Genomic DNA, 26,263 nt, shown 5'->3' with positions numbered 1-26,263 from the left:
TGTCCTGCACGGAGGCAAAAGGAGCTATGTATCTATGGAGGGAAGGGGACGAGGAAGCAGGGAGAGATGCAAACAATTAGCTAAGGATAGCCACACAAACTGAGAAAGGACATGAGGAGAGCTAATGATCTGGAAGCCAGTTACTCTAACTGGTGCTGTGATCTATAATTTAGTGACATCTATTAACACTAAGGAAATTATGTCCCTAGTTAGGCCATTGCATAATTGATAAGAATTTGAACAGCGATATAATAACGAATTTTAAACTTTAATATAATGAAAAAGCATAAACTAGTTTCAAAATTGGATCGTGAAAAATAGAATGCCTAGATAAATAGCCCTAAAAGATAAAAACCCTGTCAGTGTGCTGGAGCAGCGCTGGGCGGTGGACTGATCACGTGGTTTGTCAGTGTGCTGGAGCAGCGCTGGGTAGTGGATTGATCACGTGGTTTGTCAGTACGCTGGAGCAGCGCTGGATGGTGGACTGATCACGTGACATGCACAAGACCCTGGTTTCAATCCCAGCACCACAGAAAACACAAATAAATTTGTTTCTCTTTAAACTGATTTACAATATTTAAATTCTTACCAAGAGTGGATGGAACCCTTGATTCCCCACAGTTTTATGGCATGTTGTACTCCATGTTCAAGGAATAGAGGATTTCTCTTATTTAAAAATAATGAATTGCTAGGAGGATAAGTGAGCCAAGTTAATTAAAGGGTGTGGTGCTCTGCAAGTCCATACAGCACAGAAGCCAGAGAAAGGGTGGCAAACAAGTCAAACACATGGCAGCTTGCCCCATGGCAGAGTATGCTAGGAAGACTTTGATGTAATTAATATTTTTTAAAAAAATTAAGCACTAATCTAGTGATTCATATGAGAAAATGTAAGAATTCTCTATCACATACATAAACATATTTCACAGGCTTTAAAAATAAAAGTAGAAAAATAATTGTAAGTATTATAAGCTACTGCAATAATTGTAAGTATTATAAGTCTCTGTTGTTGGATAACACTGTTTTTGTGTTAATAAATTAATAACTGTTTATTGTGTTAATAAATTAATAACTGTTCAACTATTATGCTTCAAGAGCTTCATTGAATAAATCTTATATCTCTGTCTCATTCATTCGGAAGCTAGCCCAAATAAATAAGAAACTGCTACTTATAAAATCAAATTAACAGGATAGAATGTGAATCATTACACACAAAATTGATAATAAATCCACTAAGTTAAAATACAGCCTCAACAATGTTTAGAACAGAGACTGAAGGAACACCCATTCAGAGTCTGCCCCACATGTGGTCCATACATATACAGCCACCCAATTAGATAAGATGGATGAAGCAAAGAAGTGCAGGCTGACGGGAACCAGATGTAGATCTCTCCTGAGAGACACAGCCAGAATACAGCGAAATACATAAGCGAATGCCAGCAGCAAACCACTGAACTGAGAACGGGACCTCCGTTGAAGGAATCAGAGAAAGGGCTGAAAAAGCTTGAAGGGGCTTAAGACCCCATATGTACAACAATGCCAACCAACCAGAGCTTCCAGGGACTAAGCCACTACCCAAAGACTATACAGGGGCTGACTCTGGGCTCCAACTGCATAGGTAGCAATGAATAGCCTAGTAAGAGCACCAGTGGAAGGGGAAGCCCTTGGTCCTGCCAAGCCTGAACCCTCCCCCCCCCCCCGTGAATGAGATTGTTGGGGGGAGGGTGGTAATGGGGGGAGGATAGGGAGGGGAACACCAATATAGAAGGGAAGGGGGAGGGGTTGGGGGATGTTGGCCTGGAAACCGAAAAAGGGAATAACAATTGAAATGTAAAGAAGAAATACCCAATTTAATAAAGATGGAGGAAAAAAAAATACAGCCTCAAACAACAACCTGAAAAAACTAAAGGGTGGTCAGAGACTGGGATGCATAGACCATGACTGACATGAGATGAAGACCCAGTGTCTCAAAGGTGATCCCCATCCAATAGGAAACACAAACTGCCAGATAGCAGAGAACTGTAGCAGGAAGGAGGCTCATGCACAGTAAGTAGGAGACAAAAATCAAAACATCCACAGCAGACCATTGCATACACATCAATCTGCCAGAAACTAACAAGTCAGAAAATGCAGATGTTAGAGAGCTGGAGAGAGACTCCTCAGGCTCACCTCAGGAGGGGAGCTGAAGCAGCGACTTGAGAGTAATTTGACATCTAGTAAAAGTGAAGACGTTACCTCTTTGTCTAGTAATTCCTGAGATGTGTGCCTTTTAGTTCTTGTATATATGAATGTGCTATCCTTGTGGTTTATTTTTGGTTTTCTTGAGAAAGATTCTCACTATGAAACACAGACTTGCTCAGGGAGGTCTGGACCTTGCAATTCTCCTGAGTGTGGGAATTATTTCATACAAGCATGCTCCAGCACCCCCAGTCTGCAGAAAAGTAAACATGGGAAATATTTATTGAAATCTGGTCTTTACTTGTGTTTGGTGCTTTATAACTCTGATCCTGGTATACAGAGGTCAAGACAGGATGTTTAACACTCAAAGCTAGCATGGGCAACATAGTAAACCCCATTTCAATATTCCCTCAATACCATAACAAAGAAAAAGGTAATGATATGTTTCCATTTTAGATAATTGTAAGTATAAATAGAATGTTATCTAATCAGAGTACTTTGTCAATATCTTTATAAGGAAACTTCCAACTTTTTGATTTTTTTGGTATGAGAAAATGAGCCCAGGGTTGCATGCATATTGGATGAGTGTCCTACCCCTAAGCTACATTCTCAGCCCTAAAATAAGAGCTTAAAACAAAATGAAACAAACAAACAAACAAACAAAAAAACTATTCCAAAACAGGAGCACAGCCTTCTCCTCTCCTGTCATGGTTTGTGCTTTACCCCTCTTATTTGAGTACCTTGAAAAGGGGAGTAATCTGGCAATAACGTCACTTTGCCGATTCTGTTCAAAGCTTCCATTAGACTGCATATTGTGAAGTTTGTTCACACCAACTTGAGGACAAACAACAGACAGCTCTGTGCGTTCAGATCAGTTCAGCAGGTCAGACCAGTGCTGAGTCTTGGGGTACTAGTAGAGCTGTGACTTGAATTTCAAGACTGTGAGGTGGTGGGACCCAGTCCACTGTTCTGGCCAGGGTGCCTTTCGAAATATGTGTCATGGGGGCCATATGTTTGCAACAACCAAAACCTGGCATCGTTGGCACCACAGGGTAAACACAACCCCTCCCTCCAAAAATCGATATGCCTTACCAGCTTTGGTGATGTGTAAAGGTCTGCCAATTAAGGGAGTTTCAGAACTGCGTTTGGTGGTTGAAGATAAGGTCGAAGGCTACAAGACCAAGGAGGCTGCTTAAGAAACTTAAAGCTTGGAATGACATCAAAAATGTCTATACCTCTCACAAAATGAGAGCTGGCAAGGGCAAAGTGAGAAACTGACAGCAGAGCCAGCACTGGGGACACTGTGTCATATACAATGAAGGTAATGGTTTCATAAGGCCTTCAAAAACATCCTTGGTATTACTTTGCTTAATGTAATCAGGCTGAACATTTTAAAACGGGTGGGCATGTGGGAGGTCTCTGCTTTTGGACTCAAGGTGTTTTCCGGAAGTTAAATGAGTTGTATGACACTTGATAGAAGGCTGCTTTCCTCAAGAGTAACTATGACCTTGCCATGCACAAGATGATGAACTCAGATCTTAGCAGAATCTTGAAAATCCCAGAGATCCAAAGAGCCCTCCAAGCACCATGCAAGGAGATTCAACACAGAGTCTCGAAGAAGAATCCACTGACGAACTTGAGGATCATGTTGAAGCTGAACCCTGACGCAAAGACTATGCACAGGAATACCATTCTTCCCGAGGCCAGAAATCACAAACTCCAGGTGAAAAGCCGGAAACAGCAGCCACGTACTGGCAGCCAACTTGGAGCAGGCTGCAGCAGGGGGACTGCAGACAAGAAGCCGGCTATAGGCAGGGAAGAAAGGAAGCCTGAAGATGTCAAGAAGCCTGCAGGGGGAAAGATTTGTGGTTACCAAGAAAACAAGGAGAAAAGAAACCTACTCCAGAAGAAAAAAGCCTGCTGCATAAACTACTAAAATTTGTTTCATCCCAGAGAGCCAATAGAGACTGCCTATTTGAATAAAAACATAATCAAAGGGGGAAAAAAAACTATGCCCACACTAAAACACGTAAAAAGAAATTTAGCTTGCTGAAAGTCAACTGATTAAAAGAAAATAGAAAATTCAAAATAGCAGCACTAAAAAATCATCAGAACTTCAGTACTTTTCAATGAAAGCCAATACTTTATGATAAATTAATAGATCATATTCTGTTTTTAAAAGCATGTGTGATGAGTGTAAATCCTAGCATCGAATGAGGTACACTGGGGCACAGACAGAAAACTGATTTCTTGGAGCTTCACTAAGTGTATGAAGCCATCTAGAAAAAGTGGGAAATATCATTATAAGGTCTCATTTTATATACCCACACTAAAAAAACCCTCTGTGATTTCACATATGTGGCAGTGGGGCCACATAAAGGTCCCATATTTGAGACTGTGTCTGTCTCAGCCATAAATTTAATATGTCCCAGCCAGACACAGTCGGTAGCTTTTTCATCTTCATATCTTAAGAAGCATTAAATATTAGACTGTCCTGACATACTGCAAAACTTTTGTTTACAACGAGTAATTCAAATCTCTTTACCTTCTCCATCTGGTAAAACCTTTATACAAATGTTTTCATCCTTCCGGTGTAAGCCTGATTTTACGCAAATGCCCTGTCTTGCATCATCAAATCTTAGTGGTTCACTGCCCTGCTCATCTTCATGATTTGTCTCAATTCCTTTGAAATTATCTACTCTCAAAAAAACGTCAGGTGAAATCCCAGCCAATGAGGAAAAGACATAGTCAGCAGCTGATTAGAATACAAACCAAGTGCACTTCCTGTGCAGGTGTGATTGCTCACCCACCTTTGTGAGTAACACACCCTTCTGAGAAGAAACCTCGATGCACTTTGATGATGCACTTTAACTGGATTGTGCTCTCTTTGCAACCTCAAACTTATTTCTAACATCCTTCTTGCTTCATCCTAAATCAGTCTTGACTTGCTTAGGGAAGCCCTAGCTAGCGCTGTTATACAGTGGTTCTAAAGATCATCTTATTGCCTTAAGCCATTGTGATCTCCAGTGTACTCACTTAGCCCCTAAAGGTCCACCATCCACAGACTCATGGGCATGCACCATGGCTGAGTATTTTCTACCTTGACTTTTTCAACGGCCAAGGCTCATCTGTTTAGTCCCTTTATGATGAGTCCGACTTTTTACCTCAGTCTTGACCCTCATGGAATCTTCTCCAGGACTTCAAATTCATTCCTGAATGCCAGGCCTTCCATTTTGCCTCAGCCTAACCTTGTTTCAGATATATCTCATTCTACCTCTGACCTTCTGGACCTGCCTCCTGTAGACCTCTCCAGGCTACCAACCAGTAGCAAGTAGCAAGGCTACGGTAAATTACACCATATGTGGTGCCTAATTGATCTCAAGAACTTCTATACCCACAAACCCAGGCCTGTCTTGTCTAGCCTCTGCCTCATTCCCAGACCTCAACCCTAGGCTCCAAATCTGTTCTCTAATTTCCCCTTCTGGAGTTAAATCCCTGCCAAGAACAGTTAATGACAGTAACTGTAGCTGCTTGCTGCAACCATAAGTAAGCTGGGAAATGCAGAAGTGCTCAAAGGTAGGAGAGCTTCCCACAGGGATCTAGAGGCCTTCACAGGTGTTGCAGAGCCAGAGGAAATTTGGCTAACACAACTTTCACAGGATGTGGCTGATCCTCTAGGACTCTCCGAAAGAATCTTTGGAAACTCTACCTCTTTCTAACTAAGTTTTCCTCCTGGAAACTTTCTACAAGGACCTAGCAGGGAAAGTATGCTTAAAAGAGCATTTCCCCAAGTGTCCTCTGTCACATTATCTTGACGGAGTGGACAATGATCTGAATACAATGCTCTCTAGTACAAATGGCACCAATGGTTAAGCGGAATGATATATGCCACACTCTGTCTCTAGTGAGGACCCTACAAGTGGACTCTCCTAGCTGGAGCCTGATCCTATATCCTCAGCCTCTGACTAGAACATTGATTCAAACCAGATAAACCTTTCAGGACCAAAATGCTACCTGCCATATGGCCACGTTTGTCTGCTTTCTGGAGTTTCTGAAGAACAAAGCTTTTTTCTTTCTAGGACTGAGACAGACAAACGAAGACACCAGTGGGCTTCATTCCTGGGACCTTTGACGTTCGGACTGTAGGCCTTTCCTCAAGGTAGGCCTTTTCTCAGGTTAACTGAGAAACTGACACTGGTTCTCCAGACCTCAGTTTCCCTTTCTCTACAAGCTCACATACACAGAAGCCTGAAGGTCAAGCCATACATGTCTCCACACTGCAAGCTTCCCAGACAGTCAAGTTAGCCACTGTCATTTAAATATCCCTTACCAGAGGTCTCAACATTAGGTATACTAAAAAGCTTTCCAATGCTGGGCTCTCTGCCATAGATGTATTATGAATGCTCTTCTAACTTGAACTCATTAGACAATGGGATTAGCACAGCACAAAGCATTACTTATTTTTGCATGAAACCATTACATTTGCAGAATAATGTAAGTCCTCCTTTTGGCATTCAAAAGCAAGTCCAAATAGCTGAAACATATCTTGCTAATCCTAAATCCCATATTTTCCCAACTATATTGCCTGTCTGGTCAATGGTACATCCATGCATCATGCTCCTAAAACAATTGTCATATATATATATATAGATAGATAGATAGATAGATAGATAGATAGATAGAGATAGATAGATAGATAGATAGATAGATAGATAGATCGATAGATAGAGATAGATAGAGATAGATAGAGATAGATAGATAGATAGATAGATAGATAGATAGATAGATAGATAGATAGATAGATAGATATGAACTATTCTTCCATAGATAGATTTCCTGTTAAGGGCATAAGACATAACTTAATAGTAGTGTGTTTGTTCAAAATGTGAAGAATCCTGAGTTGACTCCCAGGACTACAAAGAATGAAGAGGAGATGAAAAGGGAAAGGAAAAAGAAAGGAAGGGAGAGAGAAATGGAGCGGATGCTCTTAAAAATCATGTCAGTTTCTTGAGACAAGGTCAAATGTTACAAATGTTATAGTTGACAGCACCAACATCATTCTGTGCCTCTACACGGCTCTCTCTCTCTCTCTCTCTCTCTCTCTCTCTCTGTGTGTGTGTGTGTGTGTGTGTGTGTGTGTGTGTGTGTGTGTGTTCGCGCGTGCACATTCTGAAAAGCACTGAGGGCAAAAGTTATTTATCTTAATTATGTCCCTCACTCACATGGTCACACACATACAATGATCCAATGATATTAGAAATGATCAAGAGAAAACTTTCAAATAGAATTTGGAATCAAATAAATTGTTAAAATGTTGCCTCATAAATTAGAATGTTTCTAGTTGTCCCCCATTGGGAATGCCATACCCCATACAATACTGAGTTGTATAAAACAGATTTTTTTTGGATACCAACAATAAAATTAACCAAAAGCAGGATAGAGAGATACTAAACAGAAAATTGTTGATAAAAAGTATGTAGCCTCCAGTTACAAATTTATTGTGAGCCGTTGCCCATCCTTAAACCCCAAGAAACCAGCACAGCAGACTATATTGGCCACTTACCCGGTGATGCTTGATCTGGGTCAGTTTTTTAATCCATTAAAACATTTGTAGTTTCCCTCCCTACTTCCTTTAAGTATTTCCATGGGCATGTTAAATGACTAGCAGAAGACTTTGATGGACCCTAGCAGATACACTAAATGTTCAAAATTAACAAATACACTTCCAAAGTAAATAAAGGACTATTAAGGCTCTAGAATGAACAATCATGTGAAAATGTGGGGAATGTGGGGAGTGAAAGACAGAGGCTCAGGGAGAGGAACATTGCCTTTAACTGGAGAAGGGAAATCCTATTATTGGTACAGACACTCCTCCATTTGTGTATTGTTTATTGTGAAGACCTGTTTAGTGGTGAGAGTAGAATGATGATTCTAAACATATTGAGGTATCCCTTTGGTCAGTATGAAGCCACTCTCTTCATCTCTTTTGAGGAGTTTTTGTTTGAAGTCTATTCAGTCACTTGTTAGAATGGTGACACCTGTTCTTTGTCCTATTCTGTTTGTGTGGAATGAATACCTTTTCTATCCTATTCCCAGAGGTGTGTTTCCCTTCATTGGAGATGTGTTTCTTTGAGGCAAGAAAATGGATAGATTCTTGTTTTTGCAGTCCAGCCTACTGGCTTGTGTTTTTGATGGAGGAATTCAGTGTTACTATTGAATAGAGTGTTCATTCCCTCCATTGTGTTGATTTTGCTGTGCTTTAAATCCTTTTTCTGCCTTTCTCACATAGCCTTCAGTGATGAGTTTTATCCTTTTTGAATAAATTTCTTTGTATTTGTTATCTAAAATCTCTTTTATATAATTCAACTTCCTGAGTCTATTTCTCATTGGGCATGCTTTGTTCTCTCTGGTAGACTCTTGGATATGTTTCCTCATTAGACTTAAGGATTATTTCGGTCTGCACCCAAAGCTGACCCTGTGACACAGCTCTCTGTACCCAGATCCCGCTGGGAGAAAGCCAGTCTCCAGGAGTGCTGACACAAAGGTTTATAAAGGAGGATCAAGTCACTGTTAGAGACAGCAAGGCCAGCTAATACCAGAGATGAGCAGATGGTGAGAGGCAAGGGCAAGAACCTAAGCAACAGAAACCAAGGCCACTTAACATCATCAGAACCCAGTTCCCCCACCACAGCAAGCCCTGGATACGCCAACACATGGGAAAAGCAAGATTTGGATTAACATCACAGATCATGATGATGTTAGAGGACTTTAAGAAGGACATAAGTAGGGGTTGGGGATTTAGCTCAGCGGTAGAGCGCTTGCCTAGCAAGCGCAAGGCCCTGGGTTCGGTCCCCAGCTCCGAAAAAAAAGAAAAAAAAAAAGAAGGACATAAGTAACTTCCTTAAAGAAATACAGAACAACAGAGGTAAATAGGTAGAAGCCCTTAAAGAGGAAACACAAAGTTGCTTAAGGAATTATAAGAAAATACAACCAAACAGGTGAAAAAATTGAACAAAACTATCCAAGATCTAAAAATGAAAATAGAAACAATAAATGAATCACAAAGGGAGAAAACCCTGGAGATAGAAAACTCAGGAAAGAAATCAGGAGTCATAGACACAAGCATTACCAACAGAATACAAGAGATAGAAGAAAGAATCTCAGGTGCATAAGATACCATAGAAGACATTGACACAACAGTCAAAGAAAATGTGCAATGCAAAAAGCTCCTAACCCAAAACATCCAGGAAATCCAGGACACAATGAGAAGATCAAACATAAGGATAATAGGTATAGAAGAGAGCAAAGACTCTCAAATTAAAGGGCCAGTAAATATCTTCAACAAAATTATAAAAGAAAACTTCCCTAACCTAAAGAAAGAGATGCCCATAAAATGTAGAAGAAGCCTACAGAACTCCAAATAGATTGGGCCAGAAAAGAAATTCCTCCCATCACATAATAATCAAAACACTAAATGCACAAAACCAAGAAAGAATATTAAAAGCAGAAAGGGGACAAAGGTCAAGTAACATATAAAGGCAGACCTATCAGAATTACACCAGACTTCTCAACAGAGACTATGAAAGCCAGAAGATCCTGGGTAGATGTCATACAGACCCTAAGAGAACACAAATGCCAGCCCAGGCTACTATATCCAGCAAAATTCTCAACATAGATGGAAAAACCAAGCTATTCCATGACAAAACCAAAATCATGCAATATCTTTCCACAAATCCAGCCCTACAAAGGATGATAGATGGAAAACTCCAAACAAGGAGGGAAACTGCATCCTAGGAAAAGCAAGAAAGTAACCAAATTTCAACTAACCCAAAAGAAGATAGCCAGAAAAATATAATTCCACTTCTAACCACAAAAATAACAGGGAAAAGCAATCTTTAGTCCCTAAAATCTCTAACATCAATAAACTCAATTCTCCAATAAAAATACAGACTAACAGACTGGGTATGTAAAGAGGACCCAGCATTTTCCTATATGGTATACACTCACTGATAAGTGGATGATAGCCCAAAAGCTCAGCTTACCCAAGATACAATTCACAGACCACATGAAGCTCAAGAAGGATGACCAAAGTGCAGATGCTTCAGTCCCTCCTAGAAGGGGGAACAAAAATATTCATAGGAGGAGATTTTGAGACAAAGTTTGGAGCAGAGACTGAAGGAATGGCCATTCAGAGCCTGCCCCACCTGGGGATCCCCAGCCCCAAAATCCACACAATATTGCTGATTCCAAGAAGGTCATGATGACAGGAGTCTGATATAGCCATCTCCTGAGAGTCTCTGGCAGAGCATGAAAAATACAGAGGCAAATGTTTGCATCCAACCATTGAACTGAGAATGAGGGTTCCCATTGGAGGAGTTAGAGATAGGATTGAAGAAGCAAAAGGGTTTGCAACCCCATAGGAACAGCAATACCAATCAACCAGAGCTCCCAGGGACTAAACCACCATCCAAAGAGTACAGGTGGACAGACCCATGGCTCCAGCTGCATATGCAGCAGAGGATAGCACCAATGGGCACCAATGGGAGGAGAAGCCCTTGGTCCTGCCAAGGCTAGACCCCTCCCAGGATTGTTTTAAGTAACTTTTATAGTTATGGAGTAGTGGTCATAAGCTCCTTCCCTTTGTTCTCTTCATGAGAAATTCTCCTTTGTCCTTCGATTACGGTGGGTAGTTTTGTTAGGTATCATAATTGATGTTGGCATTGCTTTCAGGGCTTGAAAGACACTGTTCCTGCCCTTTAGATTATTGAGAGACTGGCTGTGGTTCTGATGAGTTTGCCTTTACAGGTGACTTGCTGCTTATTTCTCACAGCTTTTGGTGGTTTTCCACATCATGCTATACTTAATATTAAACCACAATGTGACATAGGGAGATTCTCCTCTTGTCCTTTTGATGCTTTATAAGCCTCCTAAGTGTGCTGGTCATACCTTTTCCTAAACTTGGGAAATCTGCTGCCAAGGTTTTGTTAAATTGTTGTTTATGTAGTTAGCCTAAAGTATTTCTTCTTCAATTCTTGATTCAAAAATTCAGTCCTTTAATAGTATCCCATTGCAGTTGCATCTGTATCCTAGTATGTGTGAGATCAAATTTTTATAAGCACATCTGAACTTATTGTACAAAAAGGAGCTATGCAGAAGTGTACTCTTACAGAAGTGGCCAAAATGTAACACTAACAAAAGGCCAATGGATTATTACACGTACTCTTCATGTTTTCATACTACTATTGTATCTTTATCACTGTTTAAATATTCTAAGAGTCATCTATTTTCTTCTAACCTGATAATTCATCTTTTATTTGATCAATTTTGATTGAAGAGATTTTTTTTAAAGATTTTTCATTTATTATATATAAGTACACTGTAGCTATCTTCAGATACACCAGAAGAGGGCATCGGATCTCTTTACAGATGGTTGTGAGACACCATGTGGATGCTGGGATTTGAACTCAGGACCTCTGGAAGAGCAGTCAGTCCTCTTTACCACTGAGCCATCTCTCCAGCCCCGATTGAAGAGATTTTTATGATGCATTTTTCATTTAATTTACTGAAGTCTTTTTTATTTCTTAAAATTTCAATTTGTTTTTTATTTTTTCAATTTCTATCCCATGGTACTTCTGCTTTACACCCTGTATTAATTTTCTAACTTCATGTAGCTGTTTATTTGTATCTTTTTTAAACTTAATTTCAACTCATGTCTATCATTTTATTTCACCCAACATTCTTAGAGTCATTCTTTTAAATTCTTTATCTGGGATTTATTAAAATATAATCATTAGAGTCATTACTGTGAAACTTATCTTTTGGAATGATAGTTTTGCTTTGAATATTTTATGTTTTTATATTTCTACATTGAGACATATGCATCTGGGATATTTCATTTTGGGAATTTTCTCAGTATTCGAGTGGGTACATAGCTGAGGTACATAGCTCAGGAATGAAACTTTCAGTTCATGAGAGCAATATAATCCTTGACATTCCCAGCTCAATTCAAAAAAAGAAAAGTTATGGAAGAGAATCAAACTCAAGCCATATTAGGCATCCATTTAAAAAAAAAACAAAAAAACATGTCTGGTATGGAACTGGTTGTTACCAGATGGAGATTGAGGCTGTGTCACTTGAGAAGCAACTTCCCAGTGAGATCCAGAGTCCCTTAGAGCCACACTCATTTATGAAGAATGTGTAATTGCAATTCTTTATTCACTCACAGCACTGGAAAACACAAGCTAGGTTCTCTGTAAGCAGACTTACTACTGAAAAGTGAGATTAAGTTTGTTGGATCAGAAAGTAGTAAGGATAATTAAAAGTTAGTTTTTGTAGATGGTGAGTAATTCAGTGTTGGGCCTGAGGCCTCTCTATTCTCCAGGTTTTCTTTTGTGATAACAGAAGGGATGGACCAGCCCATCCCTGTAGGCCATTTGTGTTCTGTCTTAGAAAATACAGAATTGTCAAGGAACTATGGAAGATACCAAGATCAAAATACTAAACCGGCCAGGCATAGAACATATTCGTGATCTCCACATTCAGGAGGCCAAAGCAAGAGGATCCTGGCTTTGAGTCGAGCCGGAACTACTTAAGAAGACCTGTCTCAAAAAGAAACCTGTCTTGAATTTCAGATACCTGAAAAGTCTCCTGTTGTTAATTGAAGTTATACAATTTTAAAGGAGAAAAATAACCCACTTTCTTCAAGACAATCTCTGTCTTAGGTAGGCTTTCTATTGTAATAAAACAACATGACCAAAAGCAACCTGGAGTGAAAGGGGGTTATTTATTACTAAAACTCTCAGCTTGAACACTATTATTGAGGGAAGTCCTGGCAGGAACTCAAGTTGGAGGTAGGAACTGAAGCAGAACCCATGAAGGAGTGCTGCTTACTGGATTGCTCCTCATAGGATGTTCAGCCTGGTTCTCCCAGGACCACCTATCTAGGGTTGGTACAATACAAGAGCAAAGCAAAGCCCTTTCACATCCATCATTAATCAAGGTAATATCTCAAAGACATGCCTACGGGCAAACCGTATGGAAACATTTTTTGTCAGTTAAGGTTCCCTCTTCCTAGATATTTCTTGGCTTGTGTCAGGTTGACCAAACTGGAGAATTTCATGATAAAACATTTGGTTATTATAATGCAAATAGAATAAAAATATTAATTGCAATATTTTCATAATTTTCATAAGAATTAGCTAATAACAACTTCATACATCATGTTCCATTCCTCTGACATTCTAATTAGCTTTGAGGAAGCCATGACTGAAAGAGCAGGTCTCCCCTACCAGCTCAAGTGTCACTTGGAGTCCATTAGAAAAATTCCTGCAGCCCACATGGAGCCCAAGAGCACTATGTGTCACCAGCTTCACAGGGTTCTGTGGTGGGAATGCCAGGACCTGTGATTACTTCTTGTGAAGTGTTTTAGTTCACCATGTCACAGATTCACTCACTAGAACTCAATTCTGCACTAATAGCCAGGACTTACACAGATCCCACAAATTAGAGTCCCAGTCCCCAACAGGACCTCTGTACTTCTGATAATAGTCAGACAGCAGGGCTCTCAAGCCACTTGCACTTCTGACCTACCAGTTATAAATTAGGGGATTTCTATGAATTCCTCTGGGTTCCTAATTTTCTAGTTCCAACTCGCAAAACTCAAAAAAGCATTATACATGAAATTATAGTTTTGTTATAAGGGACACACACAGGTCAGGGCTAGACACCATCACCACCAACCCCCTGCCAAAAAAAAAAAAGAAGAAAATAGGGCAATTATTGTATTGTTGTAAGGGTTCAAAAATCACTGAAGAAAGACCCCAGACTCAGATACTGTGCAAAAACAAAGAGTGTTTATTCTGAAGAAACAATAAGCATGTGGGGGTCAACCATTCTTTGAAATGGCAACCTCAGATAAAGGCACACAGGCCTTCTCATAGGAAATAGGGGGCACTCTCTAGAAAGATTAGGTAAGCTCAAACTTCATTCATGGGTGCTAGGGGATCACAGGTGATCAGTTGTCTACGTCTCTGTATCATGAGTATTCAATCATGTGATGAAATAGGGCTGCCCAACCCAGATGGCCCATTAAGAAATAAAATATTTCCCCATTTTTACAATTGAGAGAGGATTTCATGATCTTGTTCTGGATTTTATGGTCTGTTCCTGAAGATGGTGTCTTATGACCTGGTTTTTAGAACTTACGGTCTATTCCTGAAGCTGGTGCCTTACTGCCAATTTTGAAATCAGACCTGGTCCTCAAAATAGAGACAAATTGTGTCCTTAAATGGGGCCAAATGGGGTTTATGTTATCCTTTCACTGTGTAAGTCTTAACACCAGAAAGCTCCAAAAGTCCAGAATTGTGGTTAGATTGTAGTATGTAGGCCAGATTGATCAAACCACTGACCGTCTGATTAATCACTTGGATTTTGCCTTTTTAGGTGCATACACCCAAAACCAGTCCAGGTCAGATCAGTCTTCCTTCCCTCAGGCTAGGATACCCTGATGTGCATTTGAATATAAACCTCCCAATTTGATGATCGTTAAGAAAAAAACTTGCTCTACTGTTTGGAGTTGAGTATATTTGCAGCTCAATGCAGTAGGTATTCTATGCTGCTAATGGGTTGCTGGATACCCTTTTCAGAGTTGGGGGTATGCACAGTATAAACAGGTAAGAGTCTCAGGCTTCCAAGAATGTCTTTACTAAAAGGGGGAGAGAGTATAGTCCTAGTCAAGTGGAGTTCAAGGTGGCTAAGCTATCCCTTATTCTGGCCTGCTTCAACATCACAGAAGAGGAGACCACAAGAATGTGAGATCCAGAAGCAGGGGATGCTGTGAGACACTGTCTTCTGGATATGACACCTCCATTGCAGTATGGGTGGGAGAGGAACTTACAAGACCCTGCCCCACCTGAGGAGCTAGTGTAGTCATCCGGGGCCACTGAGCAAGGTAGAGTCATTCTTCTTTGGAGGGCATAGGCTTCCCCTGCTCCAATTCTGAAGCACTAATTGGACTCTGGGTTATAAAAACAGAGAACAAGGGAATGAAGGTAGAGGGTGTGTGTGTTGGAGAAGCCTCGGGGGGAACTGGAAATAGACTTAATCATAACAATATGTGTACATTATGAAATCCTGTGAGAATAAATTTTAAAAGCATTATTTAAGAAAGCTGGCACTGAAAATGCACCTTAGCAGTTAAGGTTAACTAATACTCTTGCAAAGTACTGTGGTTCCGTTCTAAGTACCCACACTGAGCTGCACAGCTGCCTGTGATCCCATCTCTTGAAGATCTAACACACTCAACTGACCTCTTCAGACACCCATAGGCACAACCGCAGACACACAAATACAAATAAAACAGTATTCTTACCTTCGAATTCTCACTTATCAGTCATTCACTTATGAAACAGAGACAAAGAGAGACAGAGGGGAGGAGGAAAGAAAATATAGGCAAAAAGTTAAAGGTATGGCTGAACGTGACATAAACACCCAACCAGGAAAAGGAAGAAATAGAGTTCTAGTTCAAGTTTGTCTCCATGATTCTTTCTTCCCACTATTGGGGTTTGCCATGAAAGTCTTGGTAGAAACATCAGAGAGCATTTAAACAGCTTAATGGTAGCTACTAGATGCTGGATATTGAATACGACAGTGGTGCTGAGGATGTGACAGCTTGTTAGGAGCAGGAGAAGGTGACCACAAAGCTTCTCACCTGCCTAGATTCACAAACAGCACTGGTGCCTTAGGGCTTGGAGTGAGATCAGTGGTAGAGCACCTGACTAGCTTGAACAAAGCTATCTCCATTACTGGTTCTGTGGCTAAGGTGAGATACCCAGCCTAGAGGCAGGGGGCTCAGCAGTTAGGAGCACTCGCTGCTTTCCCACAGGTCTCAGATTTAATTCCCAGGACACACACATGGTGCCTAACAACCATCTGTAACCCCACTTCCAGTAGTGTACAATGCCCTCCTTAGGCTGCTGTAAGCACTAGGCACATGCACAGTACAGACATACACACAGGCAAACACTCAAAACACATTTTTTCCCCAAAAAAGCCTAACAGAAGCAAGGTTAAGTTAGAAAAGCTTATTCTGACTCAGCATTGGAGTGTTGAGTCCACAGTCACCTTTCCACCTGCACTTGAGCAGAGCAGACTGTTTGCAGAGGACCACAGAGAAAGCGTCTTCACAGCTTGGCGGACGCTAACTGAAACAGCAAGGAGAAAGGGCACTGAGGACCTAGTGATCTCCCAACATGCCTCACCCTGTGCCTACCTCCCCAGACTCTCTCAGAACAGAACCACAAGTCACAGACCAAGCATATAATACAGTCTATGGTGGACACAGCAACACCAAAATAAAAATAGTGCCCGTGTCTCCTGGAAACTAACATTTCCAGGAGGGTAACAAGGTTCTGGTAAGCTAAAACACATCCTAATTCAAAAACAAAGAAAAAACATGAAATAAAATGGATGCATCATCTCAGAGAAAAAAATTAAATGTATACACAAGTTAAATAATACTAACAAAAATATTGCTAGATTTGTGGTTAGTGAGCTGGTCAGGGGTTATGAGTACTTGTTGACTGCTATCCCAGACCAAATTTGATTCCCAGCACCTACAGGGGTTCACAACCGTCTGTAACTCCAGTCCTAAGGAATCTGACACCCTCTTCCGGCCTCTGTGGATACTGCATGCATGAAGTCTACAGACATATGGGCAGGCAAAATATCCATACACAAAAAATAAATATAAATAAGATCTAAAACCAGAAAAAAATCAACTAAAAGTTAGATCCTGCTAATTAAGGTTGCAGTCTACCGTTGTCCTGATAGCTTTCTGCAGTCAGAGCAAAATGAAGGACTTCCCTTTACCAGGGGGATTTCTCCATCTCTGACCTCATCTGGGGAGCCTGAATCTCCTCACTCTATCTGGAGAAGGTCGTGTCGTCGTTGGCAGATCTACAAGTTCAATTTCCTCTTTTCCCATAAGAACCCACCCAACTGGGGGTTGGGGATTTAGCTCAGTGGTAGAGCGCTTGCCTAGAAAGCGCAAGGCCCTGGGTTCGGTCCCCAGCTCCGGAAAAAAAAAAAAAGAACCCACCCAACAAGTACCTGGGATTCCTGGAATGCCTCTCCTTGTAAAGGAGGCATCTAAACTCCAGCCAATGATTTTCATTCGCCCTGAAAACTCCTTCCTAATCTCCAAAGTCTATCTATACCCCTGGTTCACTCCAAATAAAGTATATGCATACAAGCCCACCTGGAATAAAGACATATACACAAGCTCAGATCGTCTCAGAGAGCTGTTTCATTGAAGATTGTCAGAGAAGGTCTTCCCCTAAAAGGAGCTATAACACTAAGGTCCTCCAGCCACGAACTCCACCCCCAACCCCCATGCCTCTCACCCTGCACTTGCCCCATCCCTCGACCCCCGGCACTCCCAGCCAGACCAGGATCCTCTAGCACTCCACCCACTTCGGACTCCACTTCATCCTTCCAGCCCGACCTGCAGCGGCATCTGGACACCTTGAGAGAAAAGAAGTAGAGGAAGAGGAACTATAGCTGGACCTCAAAACACATAATACCTCAAAAACACGTGCTAAATAAATTTATGCAAAGAATGGTCAGCCTCACCATCTGTCCATCTTACCAGTGTTTGTTCTCTCCCGTCTCTCTCCTCTTTCCAATTGTAACCAGGTTTATAGAGAGTGTGGCAGAATATGCAAGGAAAAAATATAAAATGTTATTTGATTTCTTTCTCTTTTTATTTTTGTGGTTCTCGAACCCGGGACCTCGCACATGCTGAGAAAGTGTTCTACCACTGAGCTACATGCTAGGCCAGTGTCACACAATTTCTACTGCATAATTTAAAAGTGTGAAAAAGTTCAAGCATGTGTCTATTCTTTGGCACAACATCCATACCCCTGGACACATATTCTAAGACAAAGTTTGACCTAAGAACTGTGAGAATTAATTTTATATGCAAATACCTATAAAAACAGAATACCTAGTGAGTTATTCGTGCAAAAACATTTTCGTAATTGTAAAAATGTTTGCTACAGTAGAGTCTAATATGAATGAGTTAGATGAGCAAATTTTAAGTTGTTTATATTTTTAAGACTACATGCATAAAGCACAAGTAAGCTTGCATGCTACATACTAGGTCTACACCAGAGCGGGAGCCGTGGCCTTATTAGGGTCACAAGGTCTTTCTCTGTGCATAAGAGTTGTTCTTGGCTTTTCTACTTAAATTGCGCTGTAAACAGGAAACAGTTGCTTTTGAATTAACATGCATGCATCAGGGAAGGAGGCCCGACCCCACCTTGTCTGTGAGCTAGTTTAGTCAAACTCGAGGATACCATAAGAACCACAGAACAGTCAGGATGGCTGGAGGCAAACTCTGCCATTTCACCATTTTACAGATCCATCATCAGTACTCTTCCCCAACAAAACACAAAATGCATTTCTAATAAGAAAGACAAGCTTTAGATGACAAGCCTGTCACAATGCAATTAAGAAGGCATTAAGGCTCTTCAAAGGCAGCAGCACAAACCATAACGACAGCATGAAATGCACAATAAAGAGATGAAATATAAGGCACACAAAGCGCCTTATTGAAAACACAGGATTAAGGTTGGGAATGTCTAGGCGCTCATCAAAGACCTTATTTCCTCTTGTAATCATTTGAATTTAAGGATGCCAACCTCGAGGTGGCTTGATTCTCCCAGCTTATGGAGCCGTTTTGAATACACTTGGGCACTCCTGAGGCCGTTGATAGTTGTCTGCTTTGAAGAATGTAAATGAGGGGAAATGCATTACTAAAATATTCAAAATAATTTAAATATGCATTTACAATACGCATAGCATAAATGGAGGCAGGCTTAAGCAAAACTACTCCTCTCTTCTTGCTAATGTCTGTGTCCCAAATATTTTTCCTCCCTCATGCCAAAGTAGTCAAAAAAAAAGCCCTACCACTGAGCTTTACCTTCCAAGGACTTACCTCACCAAGAGCCATTATTGAGAAGCGGATTCTTGTGGGATCACACTCAGCTCCATTATTGACTATTGGTTAATGGTTCAGAATTGACACAGCACAGCAGAAACTACACCAGGAACATTTGAAGAGGGCATGTGGGGGAGCAAAGGGTCACGAAGGCAGCTTCAGTTTGTCAGCTCCAAGTTTGTGCACGGACAATGAATACAGTCATCAAGTTCAAAGTAATCGATGTGCTTCAAAATTAAAGACACAAATACTTTCACCCTGTTAAGTTATAGCGGACAGTAGGCCACTGGCTGCCTCAGATAAGCTACTCCCTCTATTAGCCACATAGTGGGGCTTTGTTCAGGATCTCTGGTGCTTCGGTCTCAGCAGTGAACAACTTGTGTTAGAACCCCACTGATAAGCCTCATGTCTCTGATCTCATAGGTTATGAGTAGTTTCTGCTGCTCCTAATTTATGTTACACAGACCTGCACCACCACCTGAGCAAAGCCTTTGACACTGTGGCTGCACTTCTTGGGCAATTCAACAGTTCGACAGCAACGGATAGCACGGTCTGTTATAGACTGTGAGTTTGGGCTGACCCAAGCCCACATGCTGAAGGTCCACCTCTACCCCTGACCCCAGTGTAATAGTGACAAGAGTTGGGGACTTTTCAGGAGAAATACATGTAGATGAGGACTTGAGGATGAAACTCTGCTGCAGATTGGTGTCCCTTTAAGGAGAAAGGGCCCTGGGGAAAAGGCTCAGCGGGTAAAGCTCGCTCTGCCAGTGTGAAAACCCAACTTGGAATATCCATGGCTCGCATTTGTTTAAGCCTGTAATCCTAAACACAAGATGGCAGGTAGGACCTGGTTTATGTGGCAAAGTTCCAGGCTTAATAAAAAGGTGAACCAAAGCCATGACTGTCCTTTGACTTCTGCATACAAACATGCATGCACTCATATGCATGAACACACACACACAGAGAGAGAGAGAAAGAGAGAGAGAGAGAGAGAGAGAGAGAGAGAGAGAGAGAGAATTAAAAAAAAAAAGAAAACCTGCAAAGTACCTATATCTACTATATGAAGATACAACTAGCAGGAGCTAAACCCCTAGCTGTATGCAAGCAGGAGCTAAGCCCATAGCTGAAGGCAAGCAGGTAAAAGGGCTCAGAAAAGAATAAAACTGTCTGCATTCAATCTTGGGCTTCCAGGCCTCCAGAATAGTAAATTAAATGAGCCCGCTGTCTAATCCACCCAGCCTATGGCATTTTGTTATAGTTGTCCATTACAACTAAGACGAAAACCAATACAGAAAGCGTGGTGCTGCTCTTAAAAAATAAAAATGTGGATGCATCTTTGGAACATGGCAATAAGTAGAAGCTGGGCTCAGGAAGAAAAGAGGATCACACAAGAGGTATGTGTGCAGAACGTGGACAGGATGTGAGAGGCCAGGACTGTCCTGATGAGTTCCCAGATGAAAAGGGGCAGGATCTCAGCGTTAGAGAAAGGGTGATTGTGTAAACGGCAGAGAACTTGACCAAACTGACCACACTGTCAAAGACAGAGCTTGCAAGTGAGGAAACTGAGTTTTTAGGTGAAGATATTTCTTTTTTTTAATTAATGTATTTATTCACTTTACATCCCAATATCAGCTGCCCTCTCCTCTTCCCATCCCCCCATCACAGCTCTTCCTCCTACTTCTTTCTTCCCTCTCCTCTATCTAAGCAAAATGTTGAAGAACTAGTTTGGCTCCCTATAATATTTATACAAAAATCTAAAATCAAATAACTCCAAGACAAGTCTTAAACAAAGAAGAATCAGAACCTAGAGATTTAGAGAGCTCCCAGCCTGCCAATACAGGGAAAGAGTAAGAAGGTCAGAAGAGAGCAGCCATTAATGTAGTAATTGGTGAGGTATGAAGCACAGATTTAACAAGTCTCTCTCCAGAAACTGCAATGCAGTGGGATTACAACAGCAGAAATACGTCTGTGGACACAAAAGGGAACAGAAAGTAGGATGTAAGGAAGCAAGGCGTAAGCATGTGTTCTGCATAGAATAAAAAGTGTTTCCCTTGTGAGGGCATCCAAGAAAACTGTCAATAGGGCAATGAACCTCAAAGATCCTACTCCACTGGGACCTTGAGCTTGGACTTATTCTACAGTGTAGCCACTGAACCCACGTAATCTTACTCAGCAGCTCAAACTAGGACACCTTGTTTGTGTGAGTGAAGTCTTCTATTACCCCTTCTCTTGTTCTTCTATCTTTTTTGCTTCTAAGATCTTGTTGTTTAGTTCTACTCATGGCGAAAGTGAACTACAGTGCTGTAGTATGCGGGTCAACAAACCCTTAGTTGCTATCCAGCTGCCAGTGACTAGGCTACACATGTTGCCAGGCTTTCCCATCATTCCCAGACCCGTTTGCGTCTGCCGGCTGGGAGGTACAGGGCAGGAGGAGGGACGCAGAGCCAGCCAAACATGATGAAATTCTGACAGACAGTATTTGACCTATAGGTGCTACAAAGGATTTGGAAGACCTGAGCCATGCCTATGTTTGAATCTGGATCCTTTCAGCAGTGCTGGTCTAGGTTGGTGCTGGCTGTTCTAGCTTCTTGGCCTCTTTCCAAAGAATTGAAAAAAGAGCTCATGGACATTTCCAAAAGTAACAAGACAACCATATTCAAAGTAATGCAGTAGTACATATTAGAGAGGGATACAGTGAAGACTGACAGCAAACCACACCAGCGAGTGAGGATACGCAAGGATCAAGGACCTGTCAGTGAGTGAGGATGCCTGAGGACCTGTCAGTAAGTGAGGATACTCAAGGATCAAGGACCTGTCAGTCAGTGCGTGAGGATGCTCAAGGACCTGTCGGTGAATATAAGGATGCTCAAGGATCTGGTTATTGTTTAGTGCTTCTTATTGGTTCAAGAGAAAAAACTTGTTATTAAGGGGGGTAGTTTGGAGGGGTTCTCTGTTTTCATTGATAGACTAATCACATGACCATTTTCCTATTATACATGCATGTCCTTTCTTTGAACATGATTTTTAACCATATCCATGCCCAACTACACATAGGCTTAGTGTAATAAACACAAGACTCTTTATAAAAGCTTACTTGAGAATATATATATACATATATATATATACATACATATATATATATACATATATATATATATATACATATATATATACATACATATATATATATATATATATATATATATATATATATATATACTGCCTCACTACACATGCCCTGAAAATGAGTTCTGGCCAGTTCTGGATCCTTCCAGCATCAGATCACGATGCATTAAGAATATGTTTGAGTGGGAACTGTCCAGGTTTTCTGATCAGGAGGAAAATGATCTTATCCTAACAGAGGTATGCATGGAGCTCAATGCAAGTTAGATTCTGGGATTTCTAGGAGCATCGTTTGAAGAGCGATGTGTGTACATAGTGTATACAGGTAAAGGAGATAGACAGACAAGTGCATTACTGCAAGAAGTGGGAATGTATAACCCTAACAGAATAAGTCTCCAGATTACTAAACTCTTGCTTGTGCTTGCCTGCCTCAGTTTCATAGATAATGAGCCCTAGTAATTACCTTCTAATCCAAAGTACCCCTGTGTCTATCTTCAGAGAATGTAACCCACAACAAGGCAGAGTTAAATTTCTCAGACCATCCGATGCTGAGCAGCTGTAGAATAACCTACAAGATTTCTACCAAATAAGGTTATGGCTACATAATCAATTCCACCTATTTCCTCCCAGTTCAAATTTATGATTATTCCCAAATAATCCCTTAAAATGACAACTTTTCAATAATTTGTAAAATAGCTATTGCCAGACCCCTAGCCCCAGGGAATCGGGCTGGCCACTCTCCATAACTTCTTCTGGCTGAACAAGGATGACAAAAAATTCTTTAAAGGAGAAGGGAAGGGTAGGAAAATTAGAAAATTGGTTAGACTTTAAGAAAGCTAGTTTTAGCATCTGTTATCCAGTCTCTATATGCTTAGAAGGCTCAGGGCTTGACTGAAGTTCTGACTAGATGCATTTGCAAGGTTAAATAAGGCAAGACAAACTGGAATCCATGACACAGGGGGTCCAAGTAGGTTAGTTCAACATCTCTGGCGATGACTCTTGTCAAAGCTGTGCATTCTGTTATATATAAATCTCTTTTTTTTTTTCCAGAGCTGGGACTGGGGACCGAACCCAGGGCCTTGTGCTTCCTAGGCAAGCGCTCTACCACTGAGCTAAATCCCCAACCTATATAAATCTCACAACCAAAATTTTAGTACCATTAAGATCTCTACATGGATTGTGAAGGGTGCACAGATTAGTTAAGGATGAAATTCTGCTTCATGTTTGAGCATATGAAAGACAGTTGTCTTTTTATGAGTTGATTTTATTAATAACCAATTATAAGTCTTCGCTCATCCTATGTGAAGGATGGTACAAAGAATCTTCTTCACCTGTCCTGTTTGATTCTCTTGAATTTATCTAGTTCTTCAGAGGGTCTTCCCCTGTCATAGCTGATCCATATCACTCTGGAAGGGTTCCAGAGTCTATTCTACTTTCCTGTCAACACAAATGCAGAAACTTCCTCCCAAAACAGTATGTCATTGTAACCGCAAATCATTAAAACTTTAGCTTGACCTCTCTCCCAGAGGATTTTTAATATAACCACCAGACTTAAAAATCACACTCATTTTGATAATTAAAACAATTCAAAGCAAATAAAGTAATCTAAACAAATATTATCTGTTGAGACAGTGTTTCTATTGTCCCCTGCTCAGAACTTCATGGCCTCAATTACTTATTTAATATCTCTGTCTACTTATTGTATGAGTATATTTCAAGGCTTTCTCTTTCTGTAACTCTTAAGGCCTAAATTCCTACTGTCTGAGATAGTCTAGGCACCCTATCCCTTGCCTTCGATCCATTTTTTTAAGATTTAATGCCTCAATATTTTAATATCTATAATTAAATTTCCTTCTGCTTGCTGTATAAGCCTATTCTTAGGCTTTTAATCTGTTATACCAGAAATATTGATCACAGAATTCCTGTGGATCCCACACTCAAAGAATTTAAGCACACTCTGCAAGACCTTTTAAAATCTTCCCTAAAGCAATTTTTCATTCAATCTCTCTCTATCTTTAAAAACAATTAAACCAAATTTTAGAATTTTATTCTTTGTATGAAGCAGGCAGCTTTTATCTGGCTCTCTGCCTCAGATTATCCATCATGTCTCTTTTCACAGCAAGAAATCTCAGTGTCGGCGGATCCCGGCCCGCAGCAGCTCTCTGCTCCCAGACACCTTGGGAGACAGACCCGACTGCCTGGTCAGGTGGGCACTCCTGAGGCTGCAGAGCTGAAGAGACCACCAACACTGCCCACCCCTGCCCACATCCCTGGCCCAAGAGGAAACTGTATAAGGCCTCTGGGCTCCCGTGGGGGAGGGCCCAGGAGCGGCAGGACCCCTGCCTGAGACACCGCCTGAACCTGAAGGAAACAGACCGGATAAACAGTTCTCTGCACCCAAATCCCGTGGGAGGGAGAGCTAAACCTTCAGAGAGGCAGACAAGCCTGGGAAACCAGAAGAGACTGCTCTCTCTACATACGTCTCGGACGCCAGAGGAAAACACCAAAGGCCATCTGGAACCCTGGTGCACTGAAGCTTCCGGAAGGGCCGGCACAGGTCTTCCTGGTTGCTGCCGCCGCAGAGAGCCCGTGGGCAGCACCCCGCGAGCAAACTCGAGCCTCGGGACCACAGGTAAGACCAACTTGTCTGCTGCAAGAAAGCTGCCTGGTGAAATCGGGACACACAGAGGCAGAACTCCTCTAGGGCCAGGCACGTCCTGTGTTTACCGGAAGTCCCACACTCGCGGATCCCGGCCGGCAGCAGCTCTCTGCTCCCAGACCCGGTGAGAGAGAGACCCAACCGCCTGGTCAGGTGGGCACTCCTGAGGCTGCATAAGCTCCTGGAAGTGGCGGCACAGGTCTTCCTGGTTGCTGCCGCCGCAAAGAGCCCGTGGGCAGCACCCCGCGAGTGAACTTGAGCCTCGGGACCACAGGTAAGACCAAATTTTCTGCTGCAAGAAAGCTGCCTGGTGAACTCAAGACACAGGCCCACAGGAAGAGCTGAAGACCTGTAGGGAGGAAAAACTACACGCCCGAAAGCAGAACACTCTGTCCCCATAACTGACTGAAAGAGAGGAAAACAGGTCTACAGCACTCCTGACACACAGGCTTATAGGACAGTCTAGCCACTGTCAGAAATAGCAGAACAAAGTAACACTAGAGATAATCTGATGGCGAGAGGCAAGCGCAGGAACACAAGCAACAGAAACCAAGACTACATGGCATCATCGGAGCCCAATTCTCCCACCAAAACAAACATGGAATATCCAAACACACCAGAAAAGCAAGATCTAGTTTCAAAATCATATTTGATCATGATGCTGGAGGACTTCAAGAAAGACGTGAAGAACTCCCTTAGAGAAACACAGGAAAACATAAATAAACAAGTAGAAACCTACAGAGAGGAATCACAAAAATCCCTGAAAGAACTCCAGGAAAACACAATCAAACAGTTGAAGGAATTAAAAATGGAAATAGAAGCAATCAAGAAAGAACACATGGAAACAACCCTGGATATAAAAAACCAAAAGAAGAGACAAGGAGCTGTAGATACAAGCTTCACCAACAGAATACAAGAGATGGAAGAGAGAATCTCAGGAGCAGAAGATTCCATAGAAATCATTGACTCAACTGTCAAAGATAATGTAAAGCGGAAAAAGCTACTGGTCCAAAACATACAGGAAATCCAGGACTCAATGAGAAGATCAAACCTAAGGATAATAGGTATAGAAGAGAGTGAAGACGCCCAGCTCAAAGGACCAGTAAATATCTTCAACAAAATCATAGAAGAAAACTTCCCTAACCTAAAAAAAGAGATACCCATAGACATACAAGAAGCCTACAGAACTCCAAATAGATTGGACCAGAAAAGAAACACCTCCCGTCACATAATTGTCAAAACACCAAACGCACAAAAAAAAGAAAGAATATTAAAAGCAGTAAGGGAAACAGGTCAAGTAACATATA

At 41.4% G+C, this 26,263-nt stretch overlaps 1 pseudogene; it reads left to right on the top strand.

Annotated features, from left to right (window-relative positions):
• Positions 1-2,882: 2,882 nt before the first annotated feature.
• Rpl4-ps5 (ribosomal protein L4, pseudogene 5) lies at positions 2,883-4,158 on the top strand (annotated as a pseudogene).
• The last annotated feature ends 22,105 nt before the right edge of the window (positions 4,159-26,263 follow it).

This window comes from Rattus norvegicus, chromosome 15 (assembly GCF_021556685.1).
Source record: "Rattus norvegicus strain SHRSP/BbbUtx chromosome 15, alternate assembly SHRSP_T2T, whole genome shotgun sequence".
NCBI lineage: Eukaryota > Metazoa > Chordata > Mammalia > Rodentia > Muridae > Rattus > Rattus norvegicus.
The sequence above is the reverse complement of the archived record's forward strand: the minus strand, read 5'-3'. Positions and strand labels throughout refer to the sequence as shown.